The 18,617-nt window shown below is 44.9% G+C and overlaps 1 long non-coding RNA gene across 1 annotated transcript in view; it reads right to left on the bottom strand.

The window, feature by feature from the left end:
- LOC137356508 (uncharacterized) overlaps window positions 1-16,878 on the bottom strand; it is a 293,635-nt gene extending 276,757 nt beyond the window's left edge. Inside the window, exon 1 of the long non-coding RNA XR_010971093.1 lies at window positions 16,807-16,878. This is a non-coding gene — a long non-coding RNA (uncharacterized lncRNA). The remainder of the gene's footprint in view (window positions 1-16,806) is intronic.
- Window positions 16,879-18,617: the final 1,739 nt, after the last annotated feature.

Raw genomic sequence — 18,617 nt, 5'->3', positions numbered from 1 at the left:
TCCCTCTTGTTGGTGATGGTAGTTGCCTGGCACTTGTGTGGCGTGAATGTTACTTGCCACTTATCAGCACAAGCCTGGATATTGTCCAAGTCTTGCTGCATTTCTACACAGACTGCGTCAGTAGCTGAGGAGTCACGAATCATGCTGAAACTTGTTCAATCATCAGTGAACATCCCACTTCTGACCTTATGATTGAAGGAAAGTCATTGATGAAGCAGCTGAAGATGATTAGGCCTCGGACACTACACTGACAAACTCCTGCAGTGATGTCCTGGAGCTGAGATGATTGACTTCGAACAACCACAACCATCTTCCTTTGCACTAGGTATGACTCCAACCAGCAGAGAGTTTTCCCACTGATTCCCATTGACCTCAGTTTTGCTCGGGTTCCTTGATGCCATACTTGGTCAAATGCTGCCTTGATGTCAAGGGCAGTCACTTTCTTCTCACTCTTGAGTTCAGCTCTTTTGCCCATGTTTGAACCAAGGCTGTAATGTGTTCAGGAGCTGAGTGGCACTGGCGGAACACAAACTGAGCGTCACTGACCAGGTTATTACTGAGCAACTGCTGTTTGATGGCACTGTTGATGACACCTTCCATCACTTTATTGATGATTGAGAGTAGACTGATGGGGTCTAATTAGCCAGCTTGGACTTGTCCTGCTTTTGGTGTCCAAGACATACCTGGGGAATATTCCACATTTCTAGGTACATGTCAGTGTTGTAGCTGTACTGGAACAGATTGGCCTTGGGCGCAGCAAGTTCTGGAGCACAGGTCTTCAGTACTATTGGAGAACATTGTCAGAACCCAGAGCCTTGGCAGTATCCAGCACCTTTAGTCGTTACTTGATGTCACACGGAGTGATTCGAATTGGCTGAAGTCTGCCATCTGTGATGCTGGGGCCTCCAGGAATAGTCTGAGATGAATCATTAGCTCGGCACTTCTAGCGAAGATTTTTGTAAAAGTTTCAACGTTATCTTTTGCACTGATGTGCTGGGCTCCCTCATCATTGAAGATGGGGATATTTGTGGAGCCACCTCCTCCAGTTAGTTGTTTAGTTGTCTACCACCATTCACGGCTGGATGTGACAGGACTGCTGCACTTAGATCTGATCCATTGGTTATGAAATCGCTTGGCTCTGTCTATCGGATGCTGCATACGCAGTTTGACATGTAAGGAATCCTGTGTTGTAGCTTCACCAGGTTGAGACCTCGTTTTGAGGTATGCCTGGTGCTGCTTCTGGCATGCCCTGCTGCACTCTTCATTGAATCACGTTTGGTCTCCTGGTTTGATGTTAATTGTAGAGTGAGGGATATGCCGGGCCATGAGCTTAAAGATTGGGGTTGAGTACAATTCTGCTGCTGTTGGTACCTCGCTCATCTTATACGAACATACGAATTAGGAGCAGGAGTAGGCCACTCGGCCCTTCGAGCCTGCTCTGCCATTCAATAAGTTTATTTCTGAACTGATTACTCCACATTTCCAGCTCGACCCGGTTTTCTACACACCCTTTCTTGTCAAGAATCTATTTACCTGGACCTGAAAAATATTCAAAGTCTCTGCTTCCTTCGCCTTCTGAGGAAGAGAATTCCCAAGTCTCACGACCCTCTGAGAAAAAAAATCTCCTCATCTCTGTCTTAAATGTGCGACCCCTTATTTCTAAACAGTGACCCCTTGTTAGAGATTCTCCCACAAGGGGAAACATCCTTTCCACATCCACCCTGTCAAGACCCCTCAGGATATTATATGTTTCAATCAAGTCACATCTTACTCTAAGTTCCAGTGGATACAAGCTTTGCTTGTCCAATATTTCCTCTTAAGACAGCCCGTCCATTCCAGGCATTAGCCGAGTAAACCTTCTCTGTACTGCCTCCAACGCATTTACACCCTTCCTTAAATAAGGAGACCAGTACTGTATACATTAATCCGAATGGCCCACAGACCCTCATGGATGCCCAGTTTTGCATTACTAGGTGAGGAAAACTTTCCCTTATTTCCCCTCTAATCTTTCTACCAAGCACTTTAACTCTTTACCCCCGAGTCACTCTCTATGAAGGTAAATGGGCCATTGACCTCCACTCTATCCAGGCCTCTCAAAATGTAATATATTTCAATCAGATCTACCCTTCTCTGTTCCAAGGAGAACATCCCAGCCCACCCAATCTTTCCTCATAGCTGCATTTTTAGGTCCCGAAAATGTCCTCGTAAATCTCCTCTGTACCCTCTATAATGCAATTACATCATTTCTATAATGAGGTGACGAGAACTGCACACAGTACTCAATTTGTAGCCTAACCAATGGTTGATATATTTCCAGGATAACCTTCCTGCTATTATATTCTATACCTCAGCTAATAAAGGGAAGGATTCCATATGCCTTCTTAACCACCTTGTCGACCTGTCCTGCTACCTTCTGGGTCAGTGGTCATTTACTCCAAGGTCCCTCACATTCTCTACACAACTCAGTATATTCCCATTAATCGTGTATTCCTTTGCCTTGTTTGACCTCCCAAAATGCATCGCCTCACACTTATCCGGGTTGAATTCCATTTGCCTTTTTTTTGCTCATATGTCCAGACCATCAACATCTTCCTGCAGCCTACAGCAATCCTCCTCGTTTTCTATCACACGACCAATTTTTATGTCATCTGTAAGCTTCTTATTCATGTTCCGTACATTTACGTTCAAATCATTAATATATACCACAATGAGCAGGCGGCCCAGTCCTGAGCCAAGCGGAACGCCAATGGAAACAGCCCTCCAATCGCAAAAACACCCGTTAACAATTACCATTTATTGCCTGTCACTAAACCTAATTTGCATCCAGCTTCCTGCATTTTCCTGGATCACGCGGGATTTTATTTTTTTTAACCAGTCTGCCATGTGGGACCTTGTCAAAATCCTTGCTAAAATCCATCTAGACCGCATCAACTACAGTGCCATCAAACAACTTCCTTGTTACTTCTTCAAGAAATTGGATCAAGTTGGTCAGACGAGATCTTCCCTTCACAAATCCACGCTGACTATGCTTGATTAATCTTTGTCTTTCTAAGTGACAGTTTATCCTGTCTCTCTGAATGGATTCCAATATTTTGCCCACGACTGAGCCTGTAATTATTGAGTTGTAGGCTGAACTGTAAGATTTGTTTCATCTCGAAAGTTCCGCCAGGGGAGAGCGACGATACAAACTCATCTCTCACTGATATGGTGCAACAGGCAGCCACATTATTAATCTCACATTCCGAGGACGTGTCCGAAAGTGAGGCACACAATGTCCCAAATGTAACTTGTTTCTGCCCTGTTGAGCTCTCTGCAATCTTTCAGCTCAAACCGTTCGCTATGACTCTCAGTGACCGACAGTTTAAATCTGCTGACATGAATGTAGGACTGTTATTGTCAGATATTAACTCCTGCGCGATCCCAGCAAACACACCGACTCCCTCAGAGGATTGCTTTGAGAAGCCGGGCTGAAGGACAGCAAGCATACTGCAGAGAATAAACTCAAATTGAACTTCACAAAGGGGTAATCTCCCAGAAGGGAAACATCACTATCTTACCCACATCCCCGGTTTCATTGCTCAAAATGTGAAAAACTGAACTGGATAAAGTTCCAATTGATTTTATTGAATTTCACAACGTTGCCGAAAGAAGCGCATGCGCGGCATAGCCCCGCCCACACCGCTGATTATTGCTAACCTTTAGAGCGCATGCTCTAAATCCCTGAAGGTTGCTAACCAGGTTAATAGGGCTGTTAAGAAGGCATGTGGTGTGTTAGCTTTTATTAGTAGGGGGGTCGAGTTTCGGAGCCACGAGGTCATGCTGCAGCTGTACAAAACTCTGGTGAGACCGCACCTGGAGTATTGCGTGCAGTTCTGGTCACCGCATTATAGGAAGGATGTGGAAGCTATGGAAAGGGTGCAGAGGAGATTTACTAGGATGTTGCCTGGTATGGAGGGAAGGTCTTACGAGGAAAGGCTGAGGGACTTGATGTTGTTTTCGTTGGAGAGAAGGAGGAGGAGAGGTGACTTAATAGAGACATATAAGATAATCAGAGGGTTAGATAGGGTGGCTAGTGAGCGTCTTTTTCCTCGGATGGTGATGGCAAACACGAGGGGACATAGCTTCAAGTTGAGGGGTGATAGATATCGGACAGATGTGAGAGGTAGTTTCTTTACTCAGAGAGTAGTAAGGGCGTGGAACGCCCTGCCTGCAGCAGTAGTAGATTCGCCAACTTTAAGGGCATTTAAGTGGACATTGGATAGACACATGGATGAAAATGCACACTCAAAAACCAGACTGAAACTCTTACTCTTACTCTTATACCAGACAGTGACAGAGAGAGGTTAAAAGCCTCAGCTACACATGAGACATTTAAGGGCACAAGTCAAACCTTAAATTGGCTCCTAGACAATCAAAGATAAAGTGTGAACACCCACTCATACACCCAAGAATGTAATATTTTGTGTCAAACCCACACTCACATACCATATACTGATGGGGACAAAGTACAACACAGATACTTTTACACACAAGAAGCTGAAAGGTACTGAATAAGATGTTTCTCACATAAAACAAAGTGACAGGTACAGATAAAGCCAGACTCAAAATCCAAAACTGACAGAGGTAAATTGTAGACTAGGGATTGAGAGATATACAGTGAAACTTACACCCGCCAAGACCGGAGTGGGAGAAGTCAGGTTCCGTTTGTGGGGCACTGGCACCAGTACTATGGAAAGTGGGGGCTGTACCGTTCAGACAGTCTACACCTGAACTGAGCTGGGACCAGTGTTCGAGAAACCCATATAACGAGGGATGTAGAGAGGTACTTGATCTAAACAAAGGGATAGAGGGATCAAGCTTTGGTAGATGTAACAAATCAAGGGTTAGAGTCAGGGCAGAAGAACACAATAGTAACAGGGGAAATGAAGGCCAGTGAATGGCAGGAAGGGGCAAAGAGAAAAAAAACCTAAGAGCAGACCGACAGTCAACACTAGATGTGACAAAGATAACAAAAAGGTAAAACCAAAGGCTCTTTATGTGAATGCACATAGCGTTCATAACAAAGTAGAGGAACTGATAGCACATGTTGAAGTAAATAAATATGATCTCACGGCCATTATGGAGACATGGTTGCAGGATGACAAGGATTGGGTCCTCAATATTGATGGATATATAACATTCAAGAAGAATAGGAAGCAAGGTAAAGGTGGAGGGGTGGCACTGTTAATCAAGGATCATATTGTTGCAATAGTTAGACCTGACCTTGGTTCAGGAGATCAGGATGTAGAATCGGTTTGGATGGAGATGAGGAATAGTCAGGGAAAAAGGCACTCGTGGGAGTCGTCGACAGGCCCCCAGACAGTAATCACAATGTAGGATGAAGTATTCAAGAATAACTAATGGGTGCTTGTGATAAAGGGATGGAAATAATCATGGGTGATTTTAGTCAACATATAAACTGGAAAAAATCAGATTGGTAATAGAAGCCTGTATGAGGAGTTCATAGAATGCTTTCGAGATCGTTTCTTCGAGCAGCATCTTCTAGAACCATCCGGCGAGCAGGTTATTTTCGACTGGGTATTGTGCAATTTGAAAGGATTAATTAATGATCTCAGATAAAGGCACCTCTTGGTAGCAATGATCACAATGTGACTGAAGTTTGCATCCAGTTTAAAAGTGAGAGGAGTGTGTCAAAGACTAGTATTGTAAACTTAAATAAGGGATGTTATGTGGACAGGAAAGCTGAGCTAGCTGATGTGTACTGGGTTACTGGGCCAGGAGATAGTTCAATAGAGAAGCAGTGGCAGACATTTAAGTGGATATTTCAGAGTACTTAAAATATGTATATCCCTACTATAAAGAATAATTCCAAGGGGAGGAACCCCAATCCATGGTTGATTAAAGAAGTTAAGGAAGGCATCAACCTGAATGAAAAGGCAGAGAATTGTGCAAAGATGAGTGGCAGGTCCGATGATTGAGTCATTCTGTGTCATTCTATATATTCTGACCAAAGGTTAATCAGGAGAAAAGAAATTAGAGCATGGGAGTAAGCTAGGTCGAAATGTAAAAACGGATAGCAAGGGTTTCTGCAGGTATTTGAAAAGGAAAAGTTTAAGTAAATTGAGTTTTGGTCCTCTATGGAATGAAAATTGGGAGTTAAAGTTTGGTAATAAGAAAATGGCAGAAGAAATGAATAAAAAAATTCCTTCTGTCTTAACAATAGCGGAGACAAAAATCATTCCCGTAATAGCTGTAAATCAAGAGGTGGATGGAAGAGAGGAACTTGTTGAAATTACAATCACCAGGGAAGTGGTACTGAGTAAACTGATGGAGCTGTGGGCTGACAAGTCCCTGGGTCCTGATGGGCTTCATCCTCGGAGTTTCAAAATGGTGGCTACGCAAGTAATAGATTTGTGGGTGTTAATTTTTCAAAATTCGTAAGATTCGGGAAAGGTTGCTTCAGATTGGACTGTAGAAAATATAACCCCTCTATTCGAGAAGGAAGGGAGGCAGAGAAAGGGTAACTATAGTAATCTTAAAGCAAAATACTGCAGATGCTGGAAATTTGAAATAAAAACAATAAATGTGGGAAATACTCAGCAGGTCTGGCAGCATCTGTGGAGAGAGATGCAGAGTTAACATTTCAGGTCAGTGACCCTTCATCAGGGTAACTATAGACCCCTATAGCTTAACCCCTGTGATCAGGAAGGTGGTAGAATTGCTCAATGAGGAGGCTATAGCTGGGCATTTAGAAAAACACAAGGTCATCCAGAATATTCAGCATGGTTTTGTGAAGAGGAAATCATGTTTAACTGATTTATTGAAGTTCTTTGAAGGACTAACATGCGGTGTGGATAAAGGGGAATCCTTTGACATAAAGTACTTGGATTTCCAGAAGGTATTTGACAAGGTGCCACATAAAAGGTTATTGTGCAATGTATGAGCTCATGGCGTAGCAGGTAACATATTGGCATGGATAGAAGATTGACTGGCTGGCAGAAAACAGAGAATGCATAAATGGGTCCTTTTCTGTTTGGCAGGATGTGACGTGTGCTCTGATCTCCACTTTTTACAATTTATATCAATGATTTAGATGAGGGGAGCGATGGCATGGCAGCTAAATTTGCAGATGAAACAAAGATAGGTAGAAAAGGATGTTGTGAAGAGGACATAAGGAGGTTGCAGATTGATATAGATAGGTTGAGTGACAGGGCAGAAATCTGGCAGATGATGTGCAATGTGAGAAAATGTGAAGTTGTTCACTTTGTCAGGAAGATCAAAAGATACATCAGTGTAGCGTGACTGCAGAATTCTGGGGTGCAGAGGGATCTAGGTGTTCTAGTGCATGAGTCAAAAAAGTTAGTGTGCAGTTACAGCAAGACATAAAGAAGGCAAATGGAATGTTATCCAGTATTATGAGAGGAATTGAAAATGACAATAAGCCTGTTATACTTCAGTTATACAGGTCATTGGTGAGACCACATCTGGAATACTGTGTGCAGTTTTGGTCTCCTTCTTGAAGGAAGGAAGTAAATCTGTTGGAGGCGGTTCAAAGGAGGTTTACTTCAGAGAAGTGAGTGTAACAGCTAACCGGAAGAAAAAGACACAAACTCAAATACCAGAGAATGAGGGTTACAGAGTAAAACCCACACTCACTTATCAGTAATAGCCATTTTCAGAATTAAAAACCTTTCCCATCTTTCCATTGCAGCAACTGACATGCACAGAGTAAAACAAACAGTTGTTTAGCAGAAATTAACAAGTGCACTTGTAAATGTACACTCACAGAATAGAAACTGTCAGTTCAAGGTAGAAGCAGATTCACACAGATGAAATTGAATGTTACAATGTGAACGCCATAATTAAATACCAGAAGCTGATGGGCACACAGTAAATCTTACAATAGCATACCAGACGGAGACAGACAGTGAAACAACATTATCACAGAGTGAAATCTGACAAGTGAAGAGGAACATTTACAGTAGCATATCAGGGAATGAGAGGGAAAGAGTAATTCAAGCACTCCCATAAACCAACAAGTGCAGAATAATGGCCATACAAAGAAGTGTGATGCTGATAGGTGCAGGGAAAATATTACACTCACAACAGATGGACAGAAACAGAATAAAGCACATACACATAAAGTAACTGAGGTACATAGCAAAATCCACATTTACATGTCAGAAACAGACACGGAGAGGAAAACAAACACTCACAAATTGTACACAGATAAATACAGAGTAATAGTCACATTCACATTACAGAGACTGGTAGATGTAGGGTCAAACCCACAATCAATTACCACAATCATAAAGTTACAGAATCAATCAGATAATTGCACTGCAGGAACTGACAACATGTTGGGTAAAATCCTCATTTGCGTATCAGAACTGAAAGGTTAAATATTGATCCCACATTCACTTGCCAGAACATGTACATCTCCATGTACAGTGTAAATGAAAATGGAAAATGCTGGAAATACTCTGCAAGTCTGGCAGCACCTGTGGAGAGAGAAATTCCGTTCACATTTCAGGTCAATGACCTTTGATCAGGACAGACCTTTCTGATGAAAGGTCATTGACCTGAAAGGCTAATTCTGTTTCTGTCTCCACAGATGCTGGCAGTCCTGCTGTGTATTTACAGAATTTTCTGCTTTTATTTCCAAATTCCAGCATTAACAGCATTTTGCTTTGTATTAGGTGCAGTTTAAAGATCTTACTTCAATACCAGTAATTGACAAGTACGAAGGAATACTCATATTCACGTAACAGAAAGTGAGCGATTCAAACCAAAACCACCGTTCAATTCATCAGTAAATGACAGGAGCAGAAAAAAATCCACTCACATCAGAAGCTGGCAGATAGAGTGAAAAGTGCACATGCACATATCAGTAAGTGACAGAGATAAATATAGTCACATTCCACATTCTGAGATAAAGAATGAATCCCTCACACACATACCATACAAAGAGGGACAGATACTTAGACAGATCTAGGTGTGTAAGAGATCCTTCATTGTTCCTTAAATATAAACAAACAGATCCTGTCTTTCAGAGTGGCAGATGCAGAATAAGTTCTACACTCAGACTGTACCATTGATGAACAGCTACAGAATGAATGTCATTCATAAAAGTGGGAGTTCCAGAATTTGGGCTGAGTGATGATGAAGGAATGGTGTTATATTTTTGAAGTCAGGATGTTGTGCAAACTAGAGATGAAATTGCAGGTGGTAATGTTCTTATAAGCTTGCTGCCCATGTTCCAGTCAGTAGCAGATGTCATGGGTTTGGAAGGTGCTGTTGTACGGTACTTCCTCAGGTTGATGCAGTACATCGTTTAGATGGGATACACTGTGCACTGGTGGGTGGAGGGAGTAAATACATAACCTGGTGAATGGTAAGATAATCAAGGCTGCTGATTTGTCCTGGATGGTATCAAACTTCTTCAGTGTTTTTAGAGCTGCATTCAACCAAGCAAGTGGACAGTAATCCATCAGAATTCTGACATGTGGCTTGTAGGTGGTGGAAAGACTTTGGGAAGTTCTCCCTGTGTCTGCGTGGGTTTTCTCCGGGTGCTCCAGTTTCCTCCCACATGCCAATGACTTGCAGGTTGATAGGTAAATTGGCCATTATAAATTGCCCCTAGTATAGGTAGGTGGTAGGGAAATATAGGGACAGGTGGGGATGTGGTAGGAACATGGAATTAGTGTCGGATTAGTATAAATGGGTGGTTGATGGTTGGCACAGACTCGGTGGGCCGAAGGGCCTGTTTCAGTGCTGTATCTCTGAACTAAACTAAGTTAGGACATGAGTTGCTCATCATAGAATTCCCAGTCTCTGACCAGCCCTTGGAGCCATAGAAGTAATATGGCAGAAAAAAGATTAAATCCTATAGTCATTTCCCATAAAGCAACATGCACATAAGAATGGGCATGTGCAAACAAGATACTGACATGCCTTGGTCACAAGCTGCAATCATTAATCATAGGCTCATGGAGACAGAATAAAACCACAATCACATACCAGTAACTGAGAGGTACATAGTAAAATTCACATTCACATATCAGGAACAGAAAGGAAAGAAAAACACTTGCTGGCAAATCCAATACAGACAGACACAGAGTAAGAGCCACATTCACATTCCAGAGACTGACAGATCAAGAGTAAACACTCCAATTAATTACAAGTAACAAACAAGAACAGAATAGAATACATGCATTTTAGTATCTGACAGGTACCCAGAATAAAATACACATTCACGTATCAGAAACTGACAAGTGAAGAGTAAAAGTCACAGTAATATGTCACAAACTGACAGAAACAGGGTGATCTCACATTCACTTGCCAGATTATAAAAGGTAATGAAAAAAATCTTTCTTCCAGACCTGAAACTGACAGGCACAGAATAAAGGAGTGACTGACATTGCAGTAAGTGACCAGAATGAGGAAAATCCATATTCACATGTCAGAAACTGACAGCTGAAGAGTAAAATCTGAAGTAACATCACACTCTGACAGATATAAATTGATGCCACAATCACTTGCCAGCAACTAGCAGGTACAGAGTAAAGATCTTTATTCCATACCAGAAACTGACAGGTACAAAGAGGGATGAGGTCATGCAACATGAACTTCAAAAGCAAGGTAGCAGATTAAAGAAAAGGGGTCCGCAAAGGTTGTAATCGCTGGATTACCCCCGCTGCCACGTGCAGGTGAGTATATGAATAGGAGGCTAGAGCAGATGAATGTGTGGCTGAAGAGATAGTGCAGGAGGGAGGGCTTTAATTTCCTGGATCACTGGGTCTGTTTCTGGCCAAGGTGGGAATTGTACAAGTTGGACAGATTGCACCTGAACTGGATCGGGACCAACAGCCTTGCTGGGAGGTTTGCACGTGCTTTTGGGGGAGGGGGGTGGGTGGTGGTTGCAAACTAATTTGGCAAGGGGGTGGGATACAGAGGGGATGTACAGTAAGGGCTGATGCACAGTCAAATATAGAAGAGAAACTGAGTCAGTCTGGAAGGCAGAGAAAAGGCAGACATGTTAAGACACAAGCTAACAATGCAAGGCTGGATTGCATCTATTTTAACACAAGGAATATTACTAGTAAGGCAGATGAATTGAGGCCATTTATTAACAAATGGAAATATAATATTATTGTTTTCACGGAGACATGGTTGAGGGAAGGGCAGGACTGGTAGCTCAATATTCCACGGTATAGAATCTTCATCTTGTTCAAGATGGCTCCTGGGCTGGAAGCTCCCTAGGAAGCTCCCTTGCTGTTCAACTCTATCCATGGCCATCTGCTCCCATCCCTAACGTTTTCTCCCCCAATCTGCCCTCTTAAACTGTTTAAATTCCCCTGGCTCTTTAAATCAGTTCATTTTAGCCCTATCTAAAAGTTAACAGTTAGTTTAGTGTATGTTACCTGGGCCCACTGCCCTCCCCCAGCCACACCTGCTCTTTGTTTTCTCAATGAAATTGATCCGGATGTAACTGACGAGCACAGCTGCCGATACTTCAATCTCCGATCCTGCTGTCTTCACAGTCCAGAGTGTCTGCAGCCACGGCATGCGGTAAGTCCATTGAGGTGAAGAAGGAGCTGCGGGACCCGAGAGAAGTCCTGTGAAAAGGTGCCCCGAACACCCAAAACATCCACGAACGGCCCCGCCGGCCGCAACTTCAAAGCGCCCGCGGGAGATGGCTCGGAGAGCATCTGCAGCGCACTGTCGGCAATGCTGCATGCCTTTATTTAAACCACTGCAAAAAAAAAACCCTTAGCAAATGTAATCACCTCTAAGTCTGCCAAATGATGCTTCACCTCCCGAAGGACGTGGATGAGCTTTCCGGACGTCGATGGTGGGCACTGAGGAAATGGCTTATTACCTGCACCAGATTCCACCCCCCCTCCCCCCCCCCTTTACCCCCCTTCCACCACCCCCCACCCCCGTCCCCTTCCCTGCTCCACCCTCTCAGCTCACCCCCTCACAACCCCGTCCCAGCCCGCCCCCCCCTCGCACCATCTTCACCCCGCACCCCCTTCCCCTGCATCCCCCCCCCCACCCCCTCCCTCTACCCCTCCCCCTTGCATCCCCTCCTCCCACCGGCACCATCCTACACCTGTGTAGGGGCCCCAACAACCCCACTGCCTTGTGGGCGTCTCGGGAGAGACCAAGGCTAAGGGAGTAAACCCTAACAGAAAATCCGGAGCGGAACCCCGTAGGCGGTCATGTGTCACCTTTGGCATGTTTCCGGCAGTTCCTGCAGCCATACTGGTGCCAAACGTCGTGTCCTGCACTCCTTTGGACCCCACCAGAAAGGCCGAGAGGGGGGTTTTGACGACTGGGCAACTCTCAACCTCCATAAATTTGCCCAGGCATGCGCCATGGAGAGGTCACTCCATAGTTGCCTCACAGCGACTAAAACAACACGGAAGGCAGCAGTCACGGGTTATAAGTCCAGATAAATTGGCGTAGAAACTGGGCGCCACGGGTTGCCTTTGTCGGTGGGAGAGGTCATTGCACCTCACTGGACAGCTACCGCCCGCCTCAAACCGGGCAGCCCCCGGTCAATAAGGTTCTGTCCCGCCACAGTCTGCCTGCTTCAATGGGTGCTTGGAGCTCAGGGTCATTGCCCGAAAGGTGGACTGATACACCGCACCAAACAACATGAAAAAAGGAAAGAAGGTACCAGCCCTTCGCTTTGCAAGCTGGAACGTCAGAACTATGTGTCCTGGCCTGTCGGAAGACCTTACACAAATCAACGATTCTCGGAAGACCGCCATCATTAACAACGAGCTCAGTAGATTCAATGTGGACATTGCAGCACTTCAGGAGACTCGCCTCCCCGCGAGTGGCTCTCTAGCAGAGCAAGACTACACCTTCTTCTGGCAGGGCAGGGATCCCGAAGAACCAAGACAGCATGGAGTGGGCTTCGCCATCAGAAACTCCTTGCTCAGCATGATAGAGCCTCCCTCAAATGGCTCGGAACGCATACTGTCCATCCGACTGCTCACCACCTCTGGTCCAGTACACCTACTCAGCATCTATGCTCCAACACTCTGCTCCGCACCTGAAGCTAAAGACCAGTTCTATGAACAACTCCATAACATCATTAGCAGCATCCCCAACACCGAACACCTATTCCTGCTGGGGGACTTTAATGCCAGGGTTGGGGCCGACCATGACTCATGGCCCTCCTGCCTTGGGCGCAATGGCGTTGGAAGGATGAATGAGAACGGGCAGAGACTGCTTGAGTTGTGTACCTATCATAACCTCTGCATCACCAACTCGTTCTTTCACACTAAACCCTGTCACCAGGTTTCATGGAGGCACCCAAGATCACGTCGTTGGCACCAGCTAGACCTCATTGTCACAAGGCGAGCCGCCTTAAACAGTGTTCAAATCACACGCAGCTTCCACAGTGCGGACTGCGACACCGACCACTCCCTGGTGTGCAGCAAGGTTAGACTCAGACCAAAGAAGTTGCATCATTCCAAGCAGAAGGGCCACCCGCGCATCAACACGAGCAGAATTTCTCACCCACAGCTGTTACAAAAATTTCTAAATTCACTTGTAACAGCCCTTCAAAACACTCCCACAGGGGATGCTGAGACCAAGTGGGCCCACATCAGAGACGCCATCTATGAGTCAGCTTTGACCACCTACGGCAAAAGTGCAAAGAGAAATGCAGACTGGTTTCAATCTCATAATGAAGAGCTGGAACCTGTCATAGCCGCTAAGCGCATTGCACTTTTGAACTACAAGAAAGCCCCCAGCGATTTAACATCCGCAGCACTTAAAGCAGCCAGAAGTACTGCACAAAGAACAGCTAGGCGTTGCGCAAATGACTACTGGCAACACCTATGCAGTCATATTCAGCTGGCCTCAGACACCGGAAACATCAGAGGAATGTATGATGGCATGAAGAGAGCTCTTGGGCCAACCATCAAGAAGATCACCCCCCTCAAATCTAAATCGGGGGACATAATCACTGACCAACGCAAACAGATGGACCGCTGGGTTGAGCACTACCTAGAACTGTACTCCAGGGAGAATGCTGTCACTGAGACTGCCCTCAATGCAGCCCAGCCTCTACCAGTCATGGATGAGCTGGACATACAGCCAACCAAATCGGAACTCAGTGATGCCATTGATTCCCTAGCCAGCGGAAAAGCCCCTGGGAAGGACAGCATTACCCCTGAAATAATCAAGAGTGCCAAGCCTGCTATACTCTCAGCACTACATGAACTGCTATGCCTGTGCTGGGACGAGGGAGCAGTACCCCAGGACATGCGCGATGCCAACATCATCACCCTCTATAAAAACAAAGGTGACCGCGGTGACTGCAACAACTACCGTGGAATCTCCCTGCTCAGCATAGTGGGGAAAGTCTTTGCTCGAGTCGCTCTGAACAGGCTCCAGAAGCTGGCCGAGCGCGTCTACCCTGAGGCACAGTGTGGCTTTCGTGCAGAGAGATCGACTATTGACATGCTGTTCTCCCTTCGTCAGATACAGGAGAAATGCCGTGAACAACAGATGCCCCTCTACATTGCTTTCATTGATCTCACCAAAGCCTTTGACCTCGTCAGCAGACGTGGTCTCTTCAGACTACTAGAAAAGATCGGATGTCCACCAAAGCTACTAAGTATCATCACCTCATTCCATGACAATATGAAAGGCACAATTCAACATGGTGGCTCCTCATCAGAGCCCTTTCCTATCCTGAGTGGTGTGAAACAGGGCTGTGTTCTCGCACCCACACTTTTTGGGATTTTCTTCTCCCTGCTGCTTTCACATGCATTCAAATCCTCTGAAGAAGGAATTTTCCTCCACACAAGATCAGGGGGCAGGTTGTTCAACCTTGCCCGTCTAAGAGCGAAGTCCAAAGTACGGAAAGTCCTCATCAGAGAACTCCTCTTTGCTGACGATGCTGCTTTAACATCTCACACTGAAGAATGCCTGCAGAGTCTCATCGACAGGTTTGCGTCTGCCTGCAATGAATTTGGCCTAACCATCAGCCTCAAGAAAACGAACATCATGGGGCAGGATGTCAGTAATGCTCCATCCATCAATATTGGCGACCACGCTCTGGAAGTGGTTCAAGAGTTCACCTACCTAGGCTCAACTATCACCAGTAACCTGTCTCTAGATGCAGAAATCAACAAGCGCATGGGTAAGGCTTCCACTGCTATGTCCAGACTGCCAAGAGAGTGTGGGAAAATGGCGCATTGACACGGAACACAAAAGTCCGAGTGTATCAGGCCTGTGTCCTCAGTACCTTGCTCTACGGCAGCGAGGCCTGGACAACGTATGCCAGCCAAGAGCGACGTCTCAATTCATTCTATCTTCGCTGCCTTCGGAGAATACTTGGCATCAGGTGGCAGGACTATATCTCCAACACAGAAGTCCTTGAAGCGGCCAACACCCCCAGCTTATACACACTACTGAGTCAGCGGCGCTTGAGATGGCTTGGCCATGTGAGCCGCATGGAAGATGGCAGGATCCCCAAAGACACATTGTACAGCGAGCTCGCCACTGGTATCAGACCCACCGGCCGTCCATGTCTCCGTTATAAAGACGTCTGCAAACGCGACATGAAATCGTGTGACATTGATCACAAGTAGTGGGAGTCAGTTGCCAGCATTCGCCAGAGCTGGCGTCAGCCATAAAGACAGGGCTAAATTGTGGCGAGTCGAAGAGACTTAGTAGTTGGCAGGAAAAAAGACAGAGGCGCAAGGGGAGAGCCAACTGTGCAACAGCCCCAACAAACAAATTTCTCTGCAGCACCTGTGGAAGAGCCTGTCACTCCAGAATTGGCCTTTATAGCCACTCCAGGCGCTGCTTCACAAACCACTGACCACCTCCAGGCGCGCATCCATTGTCTCTCGAGATAAGGAGGCCCAAAAGAAAAGAAAGAAAGAATCTTCAGGCATGACAGGAGAGCGTATAAAATAGAAGGTGGCAGTGCACAGTTGATCAAGGAGTCAATTACTGTATAAGGAGGGATGATATCTTCGAACATTCCTCAAATGAGGCCATATGGGTAGAACATAAATACAAAAAGGGGGGCAATCCCCTGAATTGACCTGAACATTTTCCACCCTCCAATCTGTACGAACTGCTCCAGAGTCTACAGAATTTTGGAATATCCGGTACTTCATATGTATCTCAGGCATTGTGGTGACAACTCTTTGTTTCACACGTTAATGTATCAATATGTGTTTACTTGTGTTTAATTTAAAATATGGATTAACAATGTTTTATTGCTGTAGGTTTTATTCAATTCCTGTTTGTGAGTTGTGGCTTTTTATCCAATTTGTATCTCTGCAAAAGCAATTGTGAATGACAATCTTTCAATTTTAGAGTATGACCTGACATGTAATGTTAAATTCCATCAATTTGTAGTAAATGAACTAATCCTGTATGTTTTTGTCTGACCCTTAGTGATATGTTTACACTGATGTGTAATTTGTAGCTCAGTTTATATTGTGGGGTATGTTATTGGGATTCATTCTGTAGCTTTCAATCAGGTACATTTTGTCTGTTCTGTTTAAGATTTGGTATTTGAATTGTAGCCAAGGCGACACAGTGTATTTAAATCAGATAATGTGTGTGTTTTTGGACTGTGAATCATGTATCTATCAGTCAGTTGCAGAGAAATAGAAACAAATACTATCTCGATGCTCTGTTTGACTATTGGATTGATAATGTGTCTCTTTGGGATCAGTGTGGGTCTGACTACTTCTTTTGTTTGTTACAGTGGAAATGATGACCTGACTGTGTCACTGTGCTTTGTGACTGATACTGTACCTAATATGTGTTGGAACGAGCTGGAGGTACTTTTCCATCTATTGATGAGTCATGCCTTTCCTTCTGGTTCCTTCGAGTGTTTACCTGGCAGAAAAAAAAGGTAACTCTTACACTTGAAGAACAGGTGAGTGAGAAGACACAAAAGTGATCAATGTAATATTTTCAATAATAATCATTCTGAACAATCACAAAAGGAAAGTTCACACATAAGCAGTGTCAGTGTCTGAGTCCACTGCAGTACTGCAGTACTCTGCTTCTGTTTCCCAGGTATTTGGAGCAGTTTTACAGCAATTTTGTGACATTCAGAAACAACCCATGCCCCGCAGTGCTCAATGACTCAGACGACTCAATGGAGAAGTGATATTTGCACAAGCCAGAGTTCTATTTCCATGTCCAATTGTTCAATAGACAAGAAGTAATAACTGTTTAAAAAAGTGTCCTTAATCTCCTCTCCTGATCCTGCAATTGACAGTCATTGAAAATCTGCCGTGTCTACATTATTCAGCCATTTTTATTCCGCCATTCATCAAGAGATACAGTACCTAAACAGGCCCTTCAGCCCATCGAGTCCTTCCTGACCACCAACCACCCATTTATACCAATCTATATTAATCCCATTTCTACCTCTCACGTCCCCACTATTCTCCTATAACATCCCTACACCAGGGGCATTTTTTTTTATACAATGGCTAATTTACCTATCAACTTGCAAGTCTTTGGCATGTGGAAGGAAACCAGAGCACCCAGCGGAAACCCATGCAGTCACAGGGAAAATTTGCAAAATCCACACAAGCAGTACGAAGCCCCAGACCAATGTCACTGGAGCTGTGAGGCTGCAGTGCTAGCCACTGTGCCACTCTGCCACCCACCTCACTATCCAACAACAACAAACAGTGAGATATTGAATCCAAACCAGGAACGTTCATTACAGTTTGGAGAGAGAAATCAGCAATGATTTTGAAAAGGGAGTTCATCATATTCTGTCTCTCTCTCTCTCTGTCCAGACAGTGCCCGAGAAAGACCTCTCCCTTTCCTCTGGCTCACTCCATGTTCTGGGACCAGTTCCTGCTTTACAGTGCATATTACAAACAGTCTCCCAGTCCTGCTGAATTAGCAGAAGTAGACCATTCAGCCGCTCGAGCTTGCTCCGCTACTCAATTTGTTCATGGCTGATCAATTTCTGAGTTGAATTCCACACTCCCATCTATGCCTGATAATCTTTGATTCCCTTGCCTAACAAGAATCTATCTACCCCTGCCTTAAAAATATTCAATTACCCCACCTCCACCACCTTCTGAGGCAGAGAATTCCAAAGTTGCACAACCCTCAGAGAGAAAAAAATCTCATCTCTGTCCTAAAATGGCGACCCCTAATTCGAAAACAGCACCCCCGAGTTTTGAACTCATCCACAAGAGGAAACATCCTTTCCCCATCCACTTGTCAAGACCATTCACGATGTTATACACTTCAATCAAGTCTCCAGTTATCTGGCACAGAGTCTGTCCCTGTTGCTCAGAAGGGAAAGGGGAAGAGGAGCAGAACATTAGTCATTGGGGATTCCATAGTTAGGGGAACAGATAGGAGGTTCTGTGGGAACGTGAGAGACTCACGGTTGGTATGTTGCCTCCCAGGTGCCAGGGTTCGTGATGTCTCGGATCGTGTTTTTGGGATCCTTAAGGGGGAGGGGGAGCAGCCCCAAGTCGTGGTCCACATATGCACCAACGACATAGGTAGAAAGAGAGATGGGGATTTAAGGCAGAAATTCAGGGAGCTAGGGTGGAAGCTTAGAGCGAGAACAAACAGAGTTGTTA

The sequence above is a fragment of the Heterodontus francisci genome, chromosome 45 (assembly GCF_036365525.1).
Source record: "Heterodontus francisci isolate sHetFra1 chromosome 45, sHetFra1.hap1, whole genome shotgun sequence".
Taxonomy (NCBI): Eukaryota; Metazoa; Chordata; class Chondrichthyes; order Heterodontiformes; family Heterodontidae; genus Heterodontus; species Heterodontus francisci.
Note: the sequence above shows the minus strand (reverse complement) of the source record. Positions and strands in the feature narration are given on the sequence as shown.